At 42.6% G+C, this 21737-nt stretch overlaps 1 protein-coding gene across 6 annotated transcripts in view; it reads left to right on the top strand.

Moving 5' to 3' along the window:
• Positions 1–21737, top strand: part of Foxp1 (forkhead box P1) — a 607655-nt gene that overhangs the window by 262626 nt on the left and 323292 nt on the right. For all 6 annotated transcript variants that reach the window (XM_036182188.1, XM_036182186.1, XM_036182191.1 and 3 more), the window contains one exon: positions 8513–8576. The gene's annotated coding sequence lies outside the window, so the exon portion shown is untranslated. The remainder of the gene's footprint in view (positions 1–8512; positions 8577–21737) is intronic.

Genomic DNA, 21737 nt, shown 5'->3' with positions numbered 1-21737 from the left:
ATGAAGCCCTTGTAGGCATCATATCCAATCGGTTCTTGAAATGTTTCAGTAAGTCTATCTTACAACGTTAAGAAGATAATCGGCAGACTTAGAAGGTCCCCATCTGGACTGTGGAGTTCTTTCACTGTGAGATGTTTTGCCTTTTTGAGATAGCTCTCGCGTTTCTTCATCTGTTCAGCCCAGAGAAGTGCATATGAGAAGTCAGTGACTCCAGATCCATCTGTTGTTATTATTTTCCGCTGATAATTGGCTTGAACAATGAAAAGCCTGTGTCTGGAGCCTTTGAAACTGTACACCCTGTTTATTTTCTGGAGCTCTAGCTGCCGTGGCCTTCCACCCTCCCCCTTCATCCTCTCTCTAGGGTACAGCAAGCAAGTGGAGCTTGTGTGAGGATGACATCTTTGACTCTGTGCAGCAGTACATGTCACTCAGCCCGCAGAGCTTGCATACGGATTGCTGTCCCAATCCCTGTCTGTGTCGTTGGCTCCTGTGTCTGAGAGCCTTCCAGCAATAAGCTCAGGCGGAGCTACAATGCAGGGATCTCTTACCTGGGTTGTCGTCTTTATTTCACTGTCCTCATTAAAATATTAATTTAGAGTACAGTATCTAATACCTATGGAATCAGATGCTACCTATAATTGTACAATATATTCAGTGTCATCCAGGTTCACACAGTACAGCTCATTAATACTGGATTCCGCCATCCACACTTCCATTAGCTCACTCCGCATGCTGTGGATGAGCTAGCAAATTCTACAACCCACTTGAACTGCCAAAATATTTGTTAGTAACAACACTGGGGTGGACAAGGGCTTCTTCACAGTGGTAGATTGATGATATTTTTGTTCTGTGTCTTGCTTGATCAAGAGTAGCCTGCTCTCATTTGTGGGCATCGGTGGTTTTTGGAAGGTCAGTTCAAAGGAAAATAGTGAACAGAACAGGAGTCTTTAGTTTCTCCAGGACCAGGTTTTGTTCTTTGGGATGTTGGGAATCTTATTTCATTTATTTTCTATAGTAGCTGCCATTGTCTATGTTTGAAGTAGGCTTTTGTTTTTAATATTAAAAAAAAAATCCTTTAAGGGTGGATCTTTTGGGGTTTTTGGGGCAGCAAATGATGAGATGATGCCCCTCTCATCTGAGGCTGGGAAGGACTCATGTTCCACTCTTTTTAGTACAAAATACAATATAGACATGTGCTATAAAACTGCATTGGTCTCCCACAGTTCTGTGTGGCTTAGAACCAAGTAACTGGACATAGTCTTTTTTATGTGTTGTTTGGAATCATATGCTGGCAAGATGGCCCATTGGGTAAAGATACCTTCCACAAAGCTTGATGACATTAGCTCTGTCTATTGCAGTCAGGAAAGAACCAAACCTTATAGGTTCTTCACTGATATCTCTTGAGTATGTGCAAGCACACCCACATAAATAAATGTAAAAAAAAAAAAAAGTATGACCCATTATTGTTAACATATGGAATTAAAATTTCACATTTAACTTGTAATTTGAAAATTGAAAAACAAAACAGAGGGGAAAAATAATTAAGTTACTAAGACTAACAAGTTACTAGAAGCAGAGGGTCAGAGGCCAGTAGAAGCTGACTTAATAGTCTGAGCAAGATGCAGTAGAAAATTCCCAGCCTTCATATGTTTCTCCTTGCTAAATTCCTGCGTTCTACAGACAAATTACATCGAGGTATGACATATTTTTTTCTGCAGAAATGGAGAAAATTGTTGACTATAATTACATTGTTTAATTGAAGTGATAAGTGGCCGAGGCCACTCACTTAAAAGCATCCTTCCTAATATCTGGATAATGTTTTTAAATGAGCGGTCATGCATTGGTGACATTTGAAAGGCAGGCATTTGGGATGTACTTTTGGAAAGCTCCCATTATTTTCCTCAAATGATTAGTGAGCTAAAGGATATAGTTAAGTGATATTCTGTGTATGTGTGCTCATTTGTATCCTCTTTAGATATGCAAAGTATTATATCTGAGACTTTATGCAGTGATATATGCATATGCATGTGTGTATATACCTTATTTATGTGTAATTTATAAATATATACCAAAATGTGCCTTGAGGAGTGTATAATGTAACCTTAAACTGAGCCTAAACCATGAGGTTCTTAAAAACCTTCCTTGATTATGGGAGACTGCAATACAGCCTGCAGCAGACCTTCACAGAAGTCTTATGTGCCTCTTGTTTTGGAAGTAGCTGGCCATCCAAGTTTGCCCCTCAGTGCCAACCCCAGAAGTGAATTCTTAATTGCTAATGAATGTAATTCCTTTTGTGTGCTAGTGTAGCAACATTACATTTAAAGGTAGATCTCCCAGTTTCGTGGTGTCCCCTGGAACAGCCAGTGTCTCTTCTCAGAGGAGGATAGGTAGAAGGCACAGCAGGCGCCTGATTGAGCCACTGGTTCATTTGCTGAGTGTTTGTGTTTATGCAAAGGGGCCCTCTTCCTGCATATTTAATCTAGAGTAAGGCAGTGGCTTTGTTGTGTTTAGCCCACATACCTTCAGCCCTTCCTCACACTGACGCCAGCCTGGGAACCCCAAGAGCCTGCAGGACTGGGCTTCTCACTGCCTCTAGTTTCTCCCTTACGAACTCTTGAACTTCGATTTGTCCTGGGAAAAAGGAGCCTCTCCTGCCCCACAGCTCTGCTGCCTCACCATGAGTGGGTAAGTGTGTGCCAAGCCAAGCGGATACTTTTGTTTCATTTCGCAAATGCTGAGAGGGCACTTTGCTGCCCTCTCGGTGCCTACTGAAAGCTGTCCTGGTTCCTGGGCAGTTTTCACTGGTGGGCTGCTTTGAAATAGACCAGTACAGGTGCCTCTTAGGAAACGCTGCTGAATTTTGAACTGGGATTGTGAGGCTCTTGGGGACAGGAAGGAATTAGGAAAGAGAAGGGAGAGAGCAAAGGCAGCTTGACTATTCTTGGTCCTAGCAAATCCTGTTTTGTAACTGTCCTGCAGCTTGAGCTACCATTGTCTGCTAAGAGGCTTCAAACAGTGTGTGAGGCTGGAGTGCAGGCAAGAGGCGGAACTGGGCTGCTGTGTTGTGTGTATGGGGCCAGGGTCCTCCCCAGCCTCTGTGCTGGGGTCCGAGGGGTTTTCTTCTGTGGAACTCGACTGGTCTCCTCATTGATATTAATAGCACACATGAGATCTTGGCTACGACACTCAGAGAGGCAGTGGAGAGGGAAGGAAATCTGATCTTGCTGGGGGAGAATGACAGCCCCTTGGCTCCCTGGCAGAGGGGACATCCATCCAGGCTCAGTGGGCCTGCATAAAGGCATCCTGCCTTAAGTGTTTGTTCTAGGAATTCTAATCTTGAGCTGTTGGTTTGACTGTCTGGGGTCCAGCTACACTTTTTATTCTTTTACCGGCTTTAGAAAGCTAACACAATCATTTTTACTTTTCAGTGAATTAGAAAAGGACTCAGCAGTTGCTGCACTTGGATTACTCTGGGCAATTTGGGGATATTCCTCTTTCTTTTCAGAGCAGAATGTTTATCATTTCAATTCAAGTTGTCAAAACAGATGAGGGGAACCATCCAAGGTTCATGTCCTGTGTGAAGCCGTTGCTGGGTGCAGGAACTGGATCGAAAAGAAGGCGCATTTGCTCCTGCTTGACTGTTACCACAGTCTGAGTAACTCCTTCCAACAGGAGAGTGTGCTGTTCCCCCGCAGGTTGGAAACTGGGAGAATTGAAATAAAATTCCATCAACCTTATTAAAATATGCAAGGGCTTGGGTCTTCTTGGGTACCAATCAGTCTAGAGACTTAGAAGCAGTTATTAGCAGTGGGGCTGCTGAAGGTTTTTAATGATAAAATTACAAATATTCTAGCTAATTGTACGTATATGACTTTTATACTCATTTTTTTAAAGAGGAAAAATACTTTTTTTTTAAACAAGGGGAAAGAAGTAAAGCCGTCAGAGCACCTTCTGTGATTAGCACTATTGTATTCTTAAATTTTGATTGATAGAGATAATAGTTTTCACGTAAAAATACAGACAGGTACTTTAACTTTCCATGACAATAGCTATTTGCATTTCTTTTATCTTTTTGTTTAACATTTGTGGGGGTTGGGATGGATTTGATTATTAACTCTTATTGCACACTGAAGGCAAATGTAAAACAAAGGCTTTGTTAGCGCTTCAAAGGCAAAACAGCAAATATTGTTTTTGGTTTTCAACGTGTACAGGTTGTTAAAGGATACCCATAAAATATTTTCACATGACCGTGACCAGAGTTTTACTTGAGTGGAAGGTAAGAAGAGAATGAGTTTTCCGAATGAAGACAGGCCCCTGCTGTAGTTCTCCTGGGGGAATGCCAGCCTGGAGTGATTTCTCGGGCAATCCTTTGGGTTGCCTGTAGCACATGGTTGCACTGTGTGTGGGGTTTTCGAGTTTTGCTTACCAGAACAGAGCCCCAAAGTTAGACTCTGTGATGTGTCCCAGAGAGAAAGGGCAGTAAAATGTCGCTCCCAGGGACAGGAGGGGGTTTGGACAATGATGTAGTGGTGGTGTATGGCAGGTCATTTCTTTGATAGAGACCAGTAAAGGAAGTGTAGCGTTTATTAGCCAACTGCCATGGGTGTGTCTCCGACCACCCCTGGCTACAGGATGCCTGGACTGTACAGAAGTCCTTCCTTCCTCCTTTCCCTTTTCATTCTCAGCTCTGCCTCTCTCTCTGCCCCTCACCCCCGTTTTCCTTGTCTTTCTGCCTTCCCTCCTTTGAACTTTTGTTAAATCTGATTCAGTAGCTGAAGTTCTAGAGATCACAAGCTCTGGGGGTGATTTCTAAGTGGATTTTCTTAAGTGTAGAAAACAAAATGACCCTTGTGTTCAATCAGTCAAACATGTGCCGATAGCCTTCTGTTTTCTAAGAAATCACTGGAAAATAAGACAGGAAAGCCAAAATGAGTTAAGACTGACGACTTAAAGAGGCAGTATTCCCTTGGAAACGGGCCCATTTGGACCTATTTTCTCAAGTGAAGTCTGTGCTGTTCAGTAAGAAGATGTGGGATTGTGGAAGTTTGAGCCGTGTTCTATACTTCAGGAAAGCACAGGCTGAGTCTTCTTAGTCCCTTGCACCTGCTAAGCTGCCCTTAGTCATGGACCTGGGATGGCTGGGCTCACCGCATGTCCCTGGCAAGACTGGCACACTGTGGCTTTTCCACCAGCTTGTGCTGGATGGAGGCTTGAGACAGACTGTTGGTTACCCTTCAGCATCAGTTTGTGGTAACTGCATATTGTGAAAGAGAATGTAGGAATCGTGGTGGTAATCGTTTATTGTAGCCGCTGTGAAAGGGAAAGGGGGAACTACTTTGAATGTGAAAAATAGAAGGTATGCGGTTACTTTCCAGCTCTGTGAAGCGGGATCTCACCCGCTAACTTGTGCTTCAGCTCCAAGGAACTCATTGTTGGCAGTTGGCATTACATACCTCACAGATCCAGTGAGGTACAAAATCAAGAGTGCAGCCTGGATGCAGGGTGGCAGCCACAGGGCACTGCCCAGTGAACCTCTAAGGGAGGAGGGAGGGCAGGGGCGGTCGAAAAAGAGGAAGCCCTTGAGAAGTTGGGTTTCCAAGGCTGCAGGTGGCAGGTGACATGTGGGGGTTGAGCACAGCCTCTGTGGTCACCTTGTAACTCCAGGTAAATAACACGTACTGTGGTGAAGAGGCCTTGGAAAATTCTAGTTCATAGGATCTTTATTGGGAAAGAGAATGCCAGGAAGGAAAGCCATTTCTGTTTACCATATGCCTGGCTCGCTTTTAACACACAAAATCACCAGGAAAACAACATGGCATCTGTGTGGTGGCAACCTTTTAAAACAAGAAGGCTGAAGGGGAATATATTTCTTTTATACTGGTGTGTGTGTGTGTGTGTGTGTGTGTGTGTGTGTGTGTGTGTGTGTGTGTTAACTTAAACGCTTTACACAATGATTTAATTTGAGCTCTAATGTTTGTGCTGCCAATGGTCAGACAGGTAAATATTCAATTGACTTGATCAGTAAAAGTAAACAGTTTTAGAAATTGAAGTTTTATGCTTTGGGGAAAAGCAAGTGGCATCTTTTTCAGCAGAGTTGTTGATTTCTGGCTCTCCTAAGCAAGTAATAATACCAGCTCAGGCCTCAGTTCTAACCCCCTATTTTCTTGTCTTCTATATTGACACATTTCATTTAATTCCACATGATGGCAAACAGCTGTTGAACTATTAATCTTTCTGCAGAAAAACTCATAAAATACCATTTCAGATGAGTAGGCTAATGGATGCCTTTTTCTGAAAAGTAAAATCAACAGAAATAAATTAATGAGTGGTCAGGTGTGTGTGTGTGTGTGTGTGTGTGCATTAAAATTTATGGAATGTATTTTACATCTTACTGATGATACTCGATGCGTAAGTGAAAATCAAATGTAGCCAGTTTTGCACTGCCTATGTCTGGATATGGTAGGGTGTCTGTTGTCTAATTGTGCTGCTACTCACTCTTTATGCTTTTCTTTCCCCAGAGGAAAAAATCCTCTTACATTCTGGGGGTCCACCAGTGTCTGATTTTGCCTCCGTTCACTTATGAATTGTGCTTTTTAGGCAGCCGAGTGGGCAGATAGACCTCATGCTTACCTGGAATTGTTCTGCAGGTTCAGATGCAACGCAAGAGATGGATAACTTTATTCAAAGTGGGCCTTTCAGCAGTTTTCTCTGGAAATTAAATTTTAATGAGGTCCAGTTGTTTGCCTTGCCTATATGATAGCAAATCTCATCTGCATTGCAAAGTTCTAATACTATAGGCCCTTCTGCCAAACATGCAAAAATAGACTCAGCTCAATAGATAAACATATAAATTAGTTTAAAGCACATGCATCCGAGTAAGTCTCCAGGAAAAGGGGCGGGGGGAGGCAAGGGGCCTTCTTGCTTTGACTTGAGCAAGGTCTGCCAAAGTTCACTCACTTTATATTTAAGATTTGATGCATGCTGGATGTGTAGCTGAGTGGTCAAGTACTTGCCTAGCATGCGAGGGACCCCAAGTGTTGTCCCTAACAGTATAATTTGAATAGTTTTGATTTGGGGGTGGGAGGGCTGACGTTTCTTGTGTAGGAGATGCTGTGTGTCTTGAGTAGAATGGCGGTACCTCCCAGGCCCCTGACATGCCTTCAATACTTGGTGGCCATTGCCCTTTCTTTTTCGCTGTTCACTATGAAACAAGAAGGCAATCCTGAAGAGACGCATCAGCAGGAAAGAACACGATTTTCATTTTCGATTTGAATTGTTTTGTGTAAAAACAAAAAAGTTTGGGTGCAAATTGCAGGGCAGTCATTTTAAACCCCCATGCTAGGGTTTTCCCCCACCCAAAAGGTAAAGATTTATGGTGAAAACCTCCAATTTCCTCTCACAGTAAACACGAGACTTCTGATTTCACTCAGAGCCTGCCTCTTTTTTTCCAGTCGACACGGCAAGAATCTGCATACCCCTTGATTGTGGAAATGTCAGAGGTTGGCATGAAAGTGCCACTTCCCAGCCTTAGTAGTGAAGGGAGATGACTGTGCCTCTCCCATTCAGGGCTGATAGCAGAGGGTGAGCGGGGCTGTACTCCAGTCTGTATTGTTCTGGGCAGTTGGCAAAAGGCTTTTAGCGTGTCAGTAAAGTGATAGGACCTCACTATCTTGTATTCTAGTATATCGTCAGTGAGGTGGGATGAACTCCGCTAACACGATCACTAACATGATCTAAATGAATAAACTGATGTTGGGCCATGTGCTGATTCCAGTGGCATGGGCAGAGGGAGGGCAGCTTGCGATGTTTCCTGAAAGGCACACAGAGTGTTGCTCAGGGACTATGGAGATGCGGACGAGATGTAGGATGAAATGTGTTCCTTGCTTCCTTTGTGTTTTAGGAAGCTTGATTTCATTTGTTTATTCCACGTGACATGAGCCATTTCTATCTAGTGTAGTGGATCTGGTAGAGATACGTGCTAAGTACAAAATAGTCTATGAACAGCTTTTATCAGCAATTAACCCCTTGCCCCTCCCCAAGCAGAAAATGGTGCCTTTAAAAAAAACAAAAAACAATTATTTTGAAAGTTTCCCAGTGACAGAAAGCCTCATGTGTGCAAGTGCAGGCTCACTTTCAAAGAAGTGGAAACTAAGCCCGATGCTTTTGTGAAGTTAGAAATGTGGGTATGCTCTGACACATATTCAAGTAACAGTCTGCATTCCCAAAACAGGCCCATGAGTCATGTCTTCGTCCACTCAAAAATGCCTTAATAGACGGCGAGACAAGAAAGTGTTCTCGTGAAACATCAGAAGTGTCTCGTCTTTACTTTTCCCTGTCCCTGTTGGGTTTGTGGTCTTCGAGTGCAGATCCCAGTCTTGTTTCTGTGAACTGAGAAATCTCCAGGATGTATAGTGGAACTCCTTGTCCTTTCTCTCGTGTGGATGTTGGACATTCATTGGGAGACTCTCCTTGTCATTCAGACTGTGATGCATTGTTTTTGCTTTGTTTTCAGGGTGAGAAGTGACCTTTTGAGGTGACTATAACTGAAGATTGAATTATAGAAGCAAAAAGAAAAGGTAAAAATCATATGTAATTGCTGGACTTGTATCTAAAACTATGTCAGCTTTGAGGGCTGGGAGTTGGTCACTTACTCTTCTGTAGTTGAGATGAACATGCATCTAAACATGTGTATAAATATACACGTGTGTCATGTGGGCAGAAGCCTTAAAAGAGTAGAGACTCTCTTAAAGGAGTAGCCTATCCTTGTTCTTTGTCCCCAGATAATATCATACTTTTCCCAGGTTGTTGAAGCTAAGCTTTAATTAATTTTTGCTTGTAAATCATGTGGGCTTAAAGCGAGAAAGGAATATTCACATCATCAAAGTGGTGATTCATAAAAATGACTTGTCTCAGCCATGAGTAACAGGTGTCGGTGCCCTGTGCCCAAGTGCTGGCATCCTATTGATGCTCACCTGCCGCCTCTTCTAATCACCTTCTTTCAGGAATTAATAGTCAGGAACCATAGCAACAGGTCAATTGGTGTCACTCCTTAGCAGTGTGGGGCACAGCCCTGAATGTCAGCACTATGCTGTCTTACTGTCTTGACCTTGCTTGGAAATCAGATGAGTACTTGGGTTTTAAAGTTCATAGTTTTCCAAGAGCCTAATGTGGTTTGATGAATGAAGGCCAGATTTCCTTTCCTGATAGTCATGGTTTTGAGGGAGCATATGAAATACTCCCCTGAAGTGTCTGTATATGCCTGGTGTTTGCTTGCAATCATGAGCATCCCAGAGTTATGCCCAGGAGTGAATTTACAGGTTCCTTTAATGTATGAAATTTAAAAGTTTATTTTTATGGTGTCCATTTTTTTTAAGTTTTAAGGCAAGTGAATATTGTATTTTTAGTGAAGCCTTCCCCATAAAGACATTCATTTTTCTTGAATTGAGCTGGCCTTTCCATCTCACATTTTAATTTTTGCCCTTAGTAGTTCCATTTGATTTTTAGTAGGTTTGTGTCCATTTAATAGTAAGTTTCTTTGTGGCCATATTGAATCCTGTCTTTGCTTAGCTTTGCTATCTTGTTTCAAGTGTTTATAAGATAGAGACATTTTAGAGCCTTGAAGATTATTTGATTAGTCTTTAATCTCACATGAGGTCTTTGGCTCTAGAGTGCATCATGGGAGGAGTGGATTCATTTTCGAGTTATTCTGGTGTATTTGGGGTCCCACAGTTCAGACTTGCCTCATTTGGGAGACGCCGGATTGATGTCCAGAGGTATCTCATGTCCTCTCAGATATTCCAGCCTGGGAGGTTGTTGGCCACAATGGAAGGTGCCAAAGAAAGGCTTCTCTTGCCTGAGGCTCAGTTTGGGGCTTTCTGCCAAGTGCTGTCTAGTGAATGTTTCCTGCTTCGGGGTCACTCAGACCTCTGTCTCAGCCACTCCTCATATGCTAAATGCTGTCGCCTCTAGAATAGATCTTAATCCAGGATACCCTGCAAGTGTTTAATTCTCCTGCTGTTAGAAACACAGGAAAAGCTGGACATTGAGATTCATCAAAGCTAACAGGGAGTTCAGAGGAAAACGTGATGGGGCGTGGTTGCACATGCCTTTAATGACAACACTAGATGCAGAGGCAGTCAAATTTCTGTGAGTTCAAGGCCAGCCCAGGCCACACAGTGAGAGCCTATCTCAAAAAAACAAAACAAAACAAAAGGTATGTTGAGGCCTGAAGGTGGGGCTCTAGTGAAGAGTTTGTCTAGCATTCTTTAGGTACTGGGTTCAACATCCGTGGATTTATCAAACAAACCAAAAAAGATACAAATTTGAGCTCGAGACTTACCTTATCCACATACGAACTTCACCTGTGGCTTTTCAGTGCTCTGCTAGCATGAATGATCTGATGTCCCTCAAGCTTTAGAGTATCATGGATGCGTGGGACAAAGGGAACTTTGCCGAGTAGGTATTTCTGTCAGTCTGTCTAGTGAAAACCTCTTGGAGGCTCTTTCTGATACATGTGAAGTATGTATTCTGTTGTATTGTTCACCATCCTGTAAACACCTCTTTTAGAGAATTTTTTAGATCCTGAAAATATTTTGTTTTTGTGACATCTCCTTTCAGGGAACAAAGGAAGCTTCTTGGCATGCTTATGTAATGCCTCTCATTGACTAGAGTTCTTGGGACTTGGTATAAGAATTTTTGTTTGGGGGCTGGACGGACGGCTCAGAGGTTAGAAGCACTGGCTGTTCTTGCAGAGGGCCAGGGTTCAATTGTCAGCACCCACATGGAAGCTCACAACTGTCTGTAACTCAAGTGGATCTGACACCTTCATACAGATGCATATGCAGGTAAAACACCAATGCATATAAAAAAAATTTTAAAAGAAAGTTTGCGGGGTTGGGGATTTAGCTCAGTGGTAGAGTGCTTGCCTAGCAAGCGCAAGGCCCTGGGGGGGAAAAAAAAGTTTAAGCAAACTTTTTTTTTAAGTTTGCTTAATCTTTTTTTTTTTTTTTTTTTTTCCATTTCTGCTTTTGTTAGGTTGGTTTTTGTTCCTTCTATGTAGCCTTCATTTTTATTCTCAATAAACATTTGGTAATTTGACATTTTTTTGGGTTCTATAGTGTCCATTCCATCTTTCTTTTGACTCCAAATTTACCTTTAGACAGTGTCAAAGATCTTTCAAAGTCAAATTTATACATGTATGTATATATGCATATGTGAGGCACTTGTGCAGTAAGAGAAAAGCATTTTCTATAGGAGTCAAGCCAATTTCTAAAATGTATCATTTTGTTATTTAATTCTGCATGAACTTGAGTTGAAGAATGCATGCATGCACACGCATGTGCTCACACACAGACACAGGTGTATTGTGTGTGCACAGATACAAATGTATATTTTTGGTGTACACTTGTATGTGTCTGTGCTTCTGAGTGTTTGGAGGCTAAATGGGGTACTTTTCTCAGCCATTATCCACCTAATATTCTGAGATGGCTTCTCTCACTGTACCTGGAGCTTACCAATTGGACTAGTCTGTCTGTGCTATGAGCCTCAGGGATCCTCCTCTGGATGCCCCCAATGTGCTGGTGTTCTACCAGATAATATTGTCTTCAGATGTTCCACGTCCCCATGCCTTGTGGTTTATGTGGCACTTCTGCTTTTTTAAAAATCATCAATTTATTTGTAAAGAAAGTTTTTTAAAAGAAATCTTCCAGGAAAGTACAATTACAGTAATTTTTTTCCTACTCTGATTTGAGCTTCCTTTTTTAAAAATGTTAAATGAAGGAGCTACAGTGCATACTCACAGTTTGCATTCATTGTGTCTTGTAGGGTATGGATGATTTCTTAAAGGTTTAAAATGCTTTTCAGCTAATTGAAATGTATTTGTTCTTTTAGAAGCCTGTGTTTATGTGACTTGAGCATTTCCACAGCAGCAGCACCCTTATAAGGTGCTCCATTCAAATGATCTGGGGGTTATTTTTTTCCGGTTGTCACTTTATTGCAAGATGGCATAATTCATTACAAATTTAAATTGAAATTTGGTAATTTTAGTTGGGCAACAGGTTGGTTGCTAGAAATTTACTTTTATAAGTACCAAACGACTCCAAATGCAGTATCATGATCAGAACTGTCTGGCTGGGCAGCATTGGGTAGCCAGGCATAATGGTGTGGGCCTGCCTTGCCATCACTAGGTAGGTAGCGCCTAGAGGATCAGCAGCAGTACAAGGCCAACTTTGCCAACTTAACAAGTTCAAGACCAGCCTGGGCTACAAGAGCCCTTGATTTAAAAAACAAAACAAACAAACAAACAAAACACACACACAAAAAAAAACCCAAAACAAAACAAACAAAAAACCAAAAAAACCAAACCCTTTTTTTCTTTTAAAATGGAAAGGCAGAAGAAAAGATTCAGCATTTAAATTAAATTGTGTTCCTATTAACCCATGAACATGCTGTGGACACAGTGTAACAAAGTCTTCATTATATAGCTAGTTGACTCCACTGGCCGGACTATGATGAGCTGATCATCTGAGCTAGCCATTGGACTACTCTCTCTGGATATATCACACACCCATGTCTTGGTTGTAATGGCCAGGCTGCAATCTATGCTGCTGCAGTTAGTGTTTGAAATCAAATAGTCATTGATTTCGGTCATGTAGCGATCCAGCTAGTCCAGTTTGGCCAAGGAGGTCTCCTGTGTCCTCTCTCTTTGCCCCTAGGGCTCTGTCCTTATCTGTGTGGCTGAAGCCAAGTTGTTGCCACAGCGTGGGGACGCCCAAACTACTCCATTTTCTTTGAAGAAAAAGTTAAAGATTACTCACATGACACCTCTTGACATGTAATTGATGAGATTAGGGAAGGGCTCCATGAAGTTTCAAGGGCTGCTGGGAAATGATTTTGAGCGAATAAAAGACTGGAAAAGACTGAGGATATAAGAGGTCAGACCATCCATAACTTCTTTATGGAGTGAATCACTCCAATCTAACCCTCCTTCTGTCTCTCTTACCTCCTTCCCTCCCTCCCTAACTTTCATTCATTTTTTCATGTAGATATACCTGTGCACACACATTGTTAGCACAGAGCTCTATTAATCGTTCTTCCTGTACTTTCAGAGCATAGGTCCTCCTTAAAAAGATGTAGGCTCCGTCTTCACAGGGTTTATATTCCAGAGAGAAGACAGACTCAACTGCTCATAATGACTGTTAGAAAGGTTAACTATGGTTGCTGTTTGAAAGTGACCCAGAGCAAGGAACAGAAGGTGCCTAGTGCAGAAGTGTGAGGTCAACTTTCTTGTATTCCACAACAATGCCGTTGTAAATTATTAGGCATCTTAGTGTTTCCTACTCAGATTTCTTGAATTTATAATTAACACATAGTTGGAGTCACTCATTTAAAGTGTGTTTCCTGTACATGTGCTTTGGGTGTTCAAACAGTTTGCTGCCTACCACCTTACACCTTGTATCATTTCATCAACCAAGAAGGAAGTTTTTGCATCAGGTAGCAGCCATGTTCCATTCTGCCCTCGGTTTCGCCTAGTGACAGGACAGCCACTACTACACCTTTGTCTGGTCGCTTCGCTTTGCTTACTTGAGGCGTGAATGGAATCATGTAGTCCATGCTGCTTGGACACTAACTTCTAACTTGTAGTGTAAGCATTTTAAAGATTATCCAAGGTGTATATAGTTTTAAACTGCTTAAAAATTTCTTGAGTTCTGATTCCTAAGTCCAGTATAGTGGTGATGTGAAATGTTCTTAGCAGGGATAGACTGATGGAAAGCCTAGGTTTTGTTCTAAAGGTTTTTTTTTTTTTGCAGAATTGATAGGGTCCCTCAACAACTAAACTTCTAAATCCTATTGTTGGTTTTCAAACTCAGCTGCTTTTTTGTTGTTGTGTATTTTGTTTTGTTTTTTTGAGTTAGGGTCTCACTATGTAGTTCTGGCTGTCGTGGAACTCACTATGTAGAACAGGCCGGCCTTGAACTCATGATCTTCCTGCCTCTGCCTCCTTCAGCAAATCCTGTTGGCAGTGTGGATCACCACAACCATTCTTAAGCACCACTGTCATGATCCTAAACTAACTTCCTGTGTAAACAAGAGCTGCCTCTTCTTTTGCCAAGAAAACATAGTTAAAACATATTGATTTTTCAGAGAAAGATGCTCAGCGGAATTGGCTTTCTGCATTGATCATTTGTTCAAGTGTACATGAAAATGTATTTCATAGTAAAGATAGTACTTGTAGCTATGTACATGTGGTTGTATTTCACAGTGAGCAATGAAAAACGGAAGGAAGGATTAGCTGGAGTGGTGGCTCAGAGAGAGGTTAAGACCCCTTGGTGTGCTTCTGGAGGACCAGGGTTCAGTTCCCAACACCTATATTGGCAGCTCACAACTTTCTGTAACTCCAGGTCCAGTGGATCCAGTGCTGCCTTCGGGTCTCTTTTGGTGCTAAAACATACATGCAGCCCAAACAACCATACATGTTAAACCAAAACAGAAAAGGAATATATACATGCTTCCCCCCCACACACACACACTTTGTGGTATTGAAAATTAAACCATGTGCTAGGCAAGAGCTCTCATTCTGAGCTGTTTCCGATGCCCCAGCCATACCTTTAAAATGGCCTTTTTGGTGTTCCATCTGCCGATGGCTCACTTTTTTTCAAAGATTTATTTATTTATTACATATAGTGTTCTTCCTGCATGTCTGCCTGCAGGCCAGAAGAGGGCATCAGATCCCATTAGAGATGGTTGTGAGCCACTATGTGGTTGCTGGGAATTGAACTCAGGACCTCTGGAAGAGCAGCCAGTACTCTTAACCTCTGAGCCATCTCTTCAGCCCCATGGCTCATATGTTTTAACTGTTCACCTCAAACATCATGGAAGTCCTCCTGTGAGGTTCCAGCTGGTCAGCTTAACAGTAGTGTAGTAAATCTCACCTTTATTGGATGGTTCAGAAACTTCAGGAAGAAGTACAACCAGTAATTGTGTAGAAACTCAGCGAGGGAGCTAGTTAGATTGGTATTGTGCTTGGGGACCTTACCTGAGTTGGATCCCCAGAAACCACATGGGAAATGGAACAGACAGAAACCGTGGGGATGGTTGCATGCTCTTGCAATCAAGAGCTGAAGAACAGGGACAGATTGTCCAAGCACTGGCCAGCTGACCCATCCTATTGAGCAAGCCATTGAGAGCCACTGTCTCAAGAAGAATGACATCCAGCGTGTTCTCCAAGCCTTCACACATGTGGACCTGGACAGGAACACGCACCCAAACGTGCACACATAGAAACAACAAAAAATGGGGACAGTGCCTGCATGGGAACCCTGTTCATATTCTCGCTCAGTTCTCAGTGGTACCATGATGGCAGTGGCCTGGATGGAACCTTCCTTCACACGTCAGTACTTGTCCTGATGACTTCTGCTCAGGGAGAGCCTTAGAGTCGATGTTCATGGTGTCTTTGTAAAAGACTCCTCATGATTGAGACTTTGTAAGAATGAAATGAAGCTTAATCATTTGCTTGTTCTCTGCCCCTAATGTGAACTATTACACTTCCGAGGTCTTTGGATAAAGGGTGATGTGTAGGGAAAAAAAAAATGAAAAAAACTTCTCAATTTTTTCTACGCTGTTCAAACCCAGTCTTTTTGAAGTGTGAAAATCCTGCAGCTTCCCCCTTGAATTTTGTGTATTAGTCCATATGTAGTATATAATTAAAGGTAATTACATGTTTTGTTAATTACCTGACAGTGTGATAAGTTACATAAAATGACTCTTAATTAAAAAAGCAAACTGGCATCACTGGGTGGACGGATTATTTCTGTCCATATTCATTCATGTGGTACTTGGAAGAGCCCTCCTTGCCTGCCAGTCTTCTACTGAGAGTGCCAGGCAATTGCTAGAGGTCAGAGGAAGTGTCTTGAGAGCCATTCATTACAAATTGTGCAACTTGGAATTGTAGAGCAGTGATTTTTCAGAGTAGGAGTTGAGACCAATTTGTGAATTAGGTAATCATTTTAGTGGGTTGCATTCAAGACTGGTGAGGTGTGGTGTGGTGTGGTGTGGTGTGGTATGGGGTGTGTATGTTATGTGTACATGTGTGCATGCATGTGTGTGTGCATGTGTGTGTGTGCATGCGTGTGTGTGTGTGTGTGTGTGTGTGTGTGTATGTGTGTGTATGTATATATGTGTATGTGTGTGTAGCTCAGATGTTGGCCCTTTCCTACAACCTTGTTTTAGGCAAGCTTCTGGGTGTTCTCTTATCTCTGCCTCACATCTGCCTATCAGAGTGCTAGGATTACAGGCATGTGCATCTGACTTTGCATGTGTTCTAGAGGTCTGAACTTGGATCCTCATGCTTTCCTGGGAATTGTTTTACCCACTGAGCCCTCAAGCCTGTTTTTAAGTGAATATGCATACTGGAGCATCGTTTTCTAAATTACAAATGCACACTATGAGGCTTTTTAAACTTAGTTTCCGTAATGTAAATGAATCCAGTCTGTAAGTTATATTGATTCATTTGCTTGTCTGCTCACCACATCTTTATTAAGTGCTTGCTCTGTGCCAGGCACTGAGCTAGGACCTCCCCAGTCCAGTACAAAAGCCACTCTCCACTTGTGGTTGCTGAACACTTGTCGTATGGTTAACCAGCACTTACATGTGGTATGAGTATAGCTCCGTAAAGTATTCCAAGGCTTTCATATTGAAAAAGTATGAAAAATTTGCATGCTTTTCGTTATTGACGGCACATTGAAATAGCCAGTTTGGACCCATTGGCCTCAGTCAAATGACTAAATTGTGTTTCAGCTGTGTTTTCACTTACAGTAAGTAGTATTAGTTCCAGTGACATGTGTGGTGAGCCTGCTGCTTCCATTGGACAGCGGTGATGCTGATAGTGGGGAAGTAGCAGTGGACAGCAGTGACCAGGTCCGCTGCCCATGGCTCTGGAGAGTGTGGATGGCTGAGCAGAGCTCATGAGAGCGTGGTGATGAGAATGCAGCATGGGCAGAGGGGCCAGATGCCAGAGGGGAAGGCGACAGCTATATCTAGGTTGTCCTTGGAAGTCTCACTCTGGAGCAGACACATTTGAGCATGCTCTGAGAGAAGTGTCCTGCTGGTAGCAGCCAACAAGAGGGTGATGGGCCATAAGGTCAAGGAGAAATATGACTTACTATATTCTTAGAAAAAGGAGATCCTTGGAAGGGCAGCAACAAATGCATACTTTAAGTGTATCACTCAAATACCCTGACTTGGAAATAGCCTGTGCGTGGATGAGGCCAAAGAAGGGAGGCCATTTAAGAGGGTATCTGTGAATCCCACTGAGATACAGTGAAGACTAGGTGATTTAGACTGCCGGTGGCCACAGTGGCTGGTGAGACTCCGTTGCTGTTGGAGTTTATTTAAGGTAAGCTGGAGACTTTTTTAGTGGAGAGATGATATTTTGTCAGAGGTGACTCAAAGACTTTCTTCCAGCATGACAGGGTATTACCAAGAAAATTCACTGATGGGATGCTCTCTAGGAAAACAGAGAAGGAAATCGGGTGGAGGGCTGGGATTTTTACTCAAAGCTATTTCTAATGGGATGGAACCGCCATCAGTTGGAGTAGGGACATCGATGAGCTGGCACAGCCTGGGTGATGAAGGAAGGCAGCAAAGAGTGTGGCAGTGAACACTGGGGTTTGCAGCTGTTCGTTCTCACTCAGATGAGATCCCCAGGAGCCTTTGGATATGTAGTTCCAAAAATATTCTAGCTAGGGGCTATCAGTGTAGGATTTACAGGTATATAAGAGAGATGTAAGGCGCGAAACTTCATCCTCTCACCACGGGAACACTGCTTGCACATGAGTGAGAAAGACTCTGAGCCAGGGTTTGAAAGCCACCAGTGCAGAAATGTGTATCAAGGACACTGAGGAATCAGGGTCAACCATGGGAGGAAGGGCTAGGATAACAGCTCATTCAGTGAAGTACTTGTCACACAAAGGTGAGGACCTGAGGGTTAGCCTCAGATCCATGTAGAAAATCAAGCATAGGGACATGGATTTGTAACTCCAGTACTGGGGACAGGGGAGACGTAAGGATCCCTGGGGCTTGCTAGATAGCCACCTGAGCCCTTTCAGCAAGTTCCGAGCCAATAAGAGACTGTCTTAGAAAACAGAGTGGCCAGTACCCTAGGAACAACAACTGAGGTTGTCCTCTGGTCTCCACCTGTGCGCGCGTGCACACACACACACACACACACACACACACACACACACACACACACACACAGAAGATTGTGGTGAGTGAAAAATTAATTGAGGTGTTTTGAAGGTTGTCAACCATATCACGTAGTATTAAGAGGTCAAAAAGATGGTAACAAATTCCTGACCATCATGTGTGTCTATATGAAGTTAGTTATGACCTTAAGAACAGTAAAATGTGTTTGAGTTTTAATTCCATAATTTGTTCTGACATCACCTAATGACTAGTTAGAGGGTCTCGTAGTTTAGATACTAAATGTCCCCAAGGCCTTGTGTGCTCAGTGTTTTGGTTCTCAGCTGATTCTGTTGAGAAATGATTGAACCTGATTGGTCGTTTTTGAGGTAGGAGCTGGCTGGAGGAAGAAGACACTTCCAGTCTCTTTTCCTTTTGGCTTCCTGGTCACCATAATGTAAAGATCTTTCTCAACTGTTTGCTTCTGCTGCCACATTATTTTGCCTCGTATCAGGCCAGAAACAACAGGACTAGCTGACCATGGGCTGGACCCTCTGAGACAGTGAGCCCAGACACCTTTTTCTTCCTTCAAGTTCTTTCCCTCGAGCATTTTGTCACAGCAAGGAAAAGCTAACTCGGATGCTTATATGATTTTTTCCTTACTTTCTTTCCACTCTTCCCTTTGTTAGGGTCACACATTTGTCCCCAAACCTTGCAGCCTCACTTCTGGGATGTCTGTGTAGTAATTCAGCCAGAGAGGAAAGAAGAACAACACAATCTTACCGTTTTTGCCCCTTTCCAAACCCCCTTTAATTCAGTGGCATAGAAATCAGGGCTGCACTTGGATCTCTGTATAGAGTGCACTGTTGTAATACTCTCAACTGCACTGTAGCTTGGTGTGGTTAACGTACTCTCTAGATTAGTAAGGAACTAGTTTGAACCTGAGCCACAAGTCCGTCTGCCACCCTTTCCTTCTACTAATACGGGTAGTCTTTGATGGTGCACCCATCTTTCAAGTTAACTATGCACATCAGAAGTCTCTCTTACTCAAAAAATCATGAACATCGTTGATCATGTTCCCAGTTCCTGAGCCAGCCTCTGATCCTCAAGGGATGGGTGGCCAAGAGGCAGAGCGATGTGCAGAGATGTACTGGAAGACTGAGTGCCATTAACCTGCTACTGGATGAGTCACCTTGTGGGTGATTCTGAACAATATGCTTATTTTCCCACTATATTGTAACATTATTAAGATAATTATAAGAGCACAGAATACGGGATGGCAAATATCCCTAGCAACTTCACCTAAACACTTCGTCACTTTTCTGTGTCTCACCATTGTTTTTGGTATGGAGATCTGTCCTCATGCATTGATGCTCGGCACACTGTTTTGCAGCCCTCATCTCTAACCTGTCAGGAGTGGTACCCCTAAGTCCCCCATATTTGTACCTGAACTTGAAGGTTGTCATGTGATGTCACTGCTATGCCCTCTCCTTCTGCTGTCCTGCGTTTTCAGTTACATCCCTTTCCGTTCATTGTGAATGCTGGTGTCTCTGTGTGAGGCATTGCGAAAGAATATAATTAGGTTTGTTTTTTTAACTTTTTTCGTGAGTTATTTATTTTTATTTCATATGCATTTTTGTTTTGTCTGCACATATGTATGTATGTATGTATGTGTGTATGTATGTATGAGGGCATCGGATCCCCTGGAACAGGAGTTATAGACAGTTGTGAGCTATCATGTGGGTGCTGGGAATTGAACCCCAGGTACTCTAGAAGTGCAGTCAGTACTCTTAACTGCTGAGTCATATCTCCATCCCGAGAATATAATTAGAGGTAAAGGGTTGTGGAGGGTCCATTGAGATGCCTCAGTGAGTAATGATGCTTGCTGCCAAGCTTGAGGACCTGAGTTCAATCCCCAGAAACTACTTGTTGATAGGAGAACTGACTCCAATAGGTGTTGTCAGACCTGTGCACTCGTGTTGTGGCATGTACCCTCTCCGTCCCCAAATAAATAAACATAAAAAGGAGAATTAAATGTTGGTGAGATTTTACATTCCCCATTAGTTTCTCTTCAATGAATTTATTAATTTGATGGACATTACACCATCCCATGGATCCAAGACCATGTGTTTTGCTTGTAGTGTAGTTTGCATGAATTTGGGGCAAGAAGTTTCTGAACATTAAGTTTGAGGTACATTTCTTCCTTTGTCCGAAGTCACCCTTCAGATTTCATTCACAGCATACAAGGTGGGAACTGTGGATCCTTTCAGGGGCCATCCATTCACCCTCACCTCTTTCTATGATCCTACATGTAAGTCACCCCTCCACCCCACTGCTATCCCATTTCTGATACTTCAGCAAGCAAGTAATTTATTTAATTATTTAATTAATTATGGTTAGACCTTCAAGTGTCCCCATGGTTGAGTTTCATTGAGGTTACTCTGAAAAAATTCAAAAGTACTTACAGCTCCCAGAATACAGACAGGGAGGTTTTCTTGCTCCTCAGAGGCAAAGTCATTAGTGCATTAGTGTTATTTGTGTTTGTGTGAATGTGTGCATGTACAGGTGCCCCCAGAGATCTTCTGAAGCTGGAGTTACAGGAGATTGTGAGTTCTTCAGTGTGAGTGAGTTCTGGGAACCAAGCTTTGGTCCTTCGCTAGAGCAGCAAGTCATTCTTCACTGTTGAGCCTCCATGGTAGGAATTTTAAATGGTTGGAAAATAGCCAGAATACAAAGTACAAGTGATCTAAAAGCATGGCACTGAGAATAACACACACACACACACACACACACACACACACACACACACACACACACACAATGCATGCAGAGAGAGAGAGAGCCATTTCTATGGTGACACTGTACACATATGTATTTAACAAGAGTATAACATATAGAATCTTCTACGCATTTAAAAATGTGCTATCACATAGGCAACACTTCCCTTCATCGGAGAGTTTGGTGACTTTTTGTTTGTGCTTTATTTTGGTGGTCTAGGGCTCCAGCGGAGGGCCTCACATGCTAGACAGGAGCTTTGCATCTGGGCCGCACCTCCATCTCGAAGTGTTCCTTAAGGCCCTTGGCTTGCGTCATGTGGCATCCCCTTTTGGAAGTTCTAACGTGTCACTCCTTCTTATTGTCCTGTCTTGAGGCTGTGGCTAGGTTTTGTACTATATATTGCCATATGTCCACTGAACACAGATGCCTCTCAAGTTCTTTTCTTTGGTGAAGGGTATAGAATTTCTGATCTCTCCTCACATCCTACCACCATGCCTTTCATAACACACTGGTTTGCATTTGCTACCAGTACTGGTTCAAATGTTTATTTCTCTGCAACTTTGCCAGTGGTAGGTCAGCATTTTTTTTTTTAATTTAAGATGTAAAATAGTGTATTTTGTTGTTGTTGTTGTTGTTGTTGTTGTTGTTGTTGTTACTCTCCTTTACTTATCGGAGGTCAACATTGATAAATGAAGTCCACAAGTTTGGTTTGTTTCTCTAGGCTGTCTATGTTTTCTGATTTGTCCACAGTGTTCAGGACAGCCAGGGTTGGAAAGGGT

The sequence above is a fragment of the Onychomys torridus genome, chromosome 3 (assembly GCF_903995425.1).
Source record: "Onychomys torridus chromosome 3, mOncTor1.1, whole genome shotgun sequence".
Lineage (NCBI taxonomy): Eukaryota > Metazoa > Chordata > Mammalia > Rodentia > Cricetidae > Onychomys > Onychomys torridus.
Note: the sequence above shows the minus strand (reverse complement) of the source record. Positions and strands in the feature narration are given on the sequence as shown.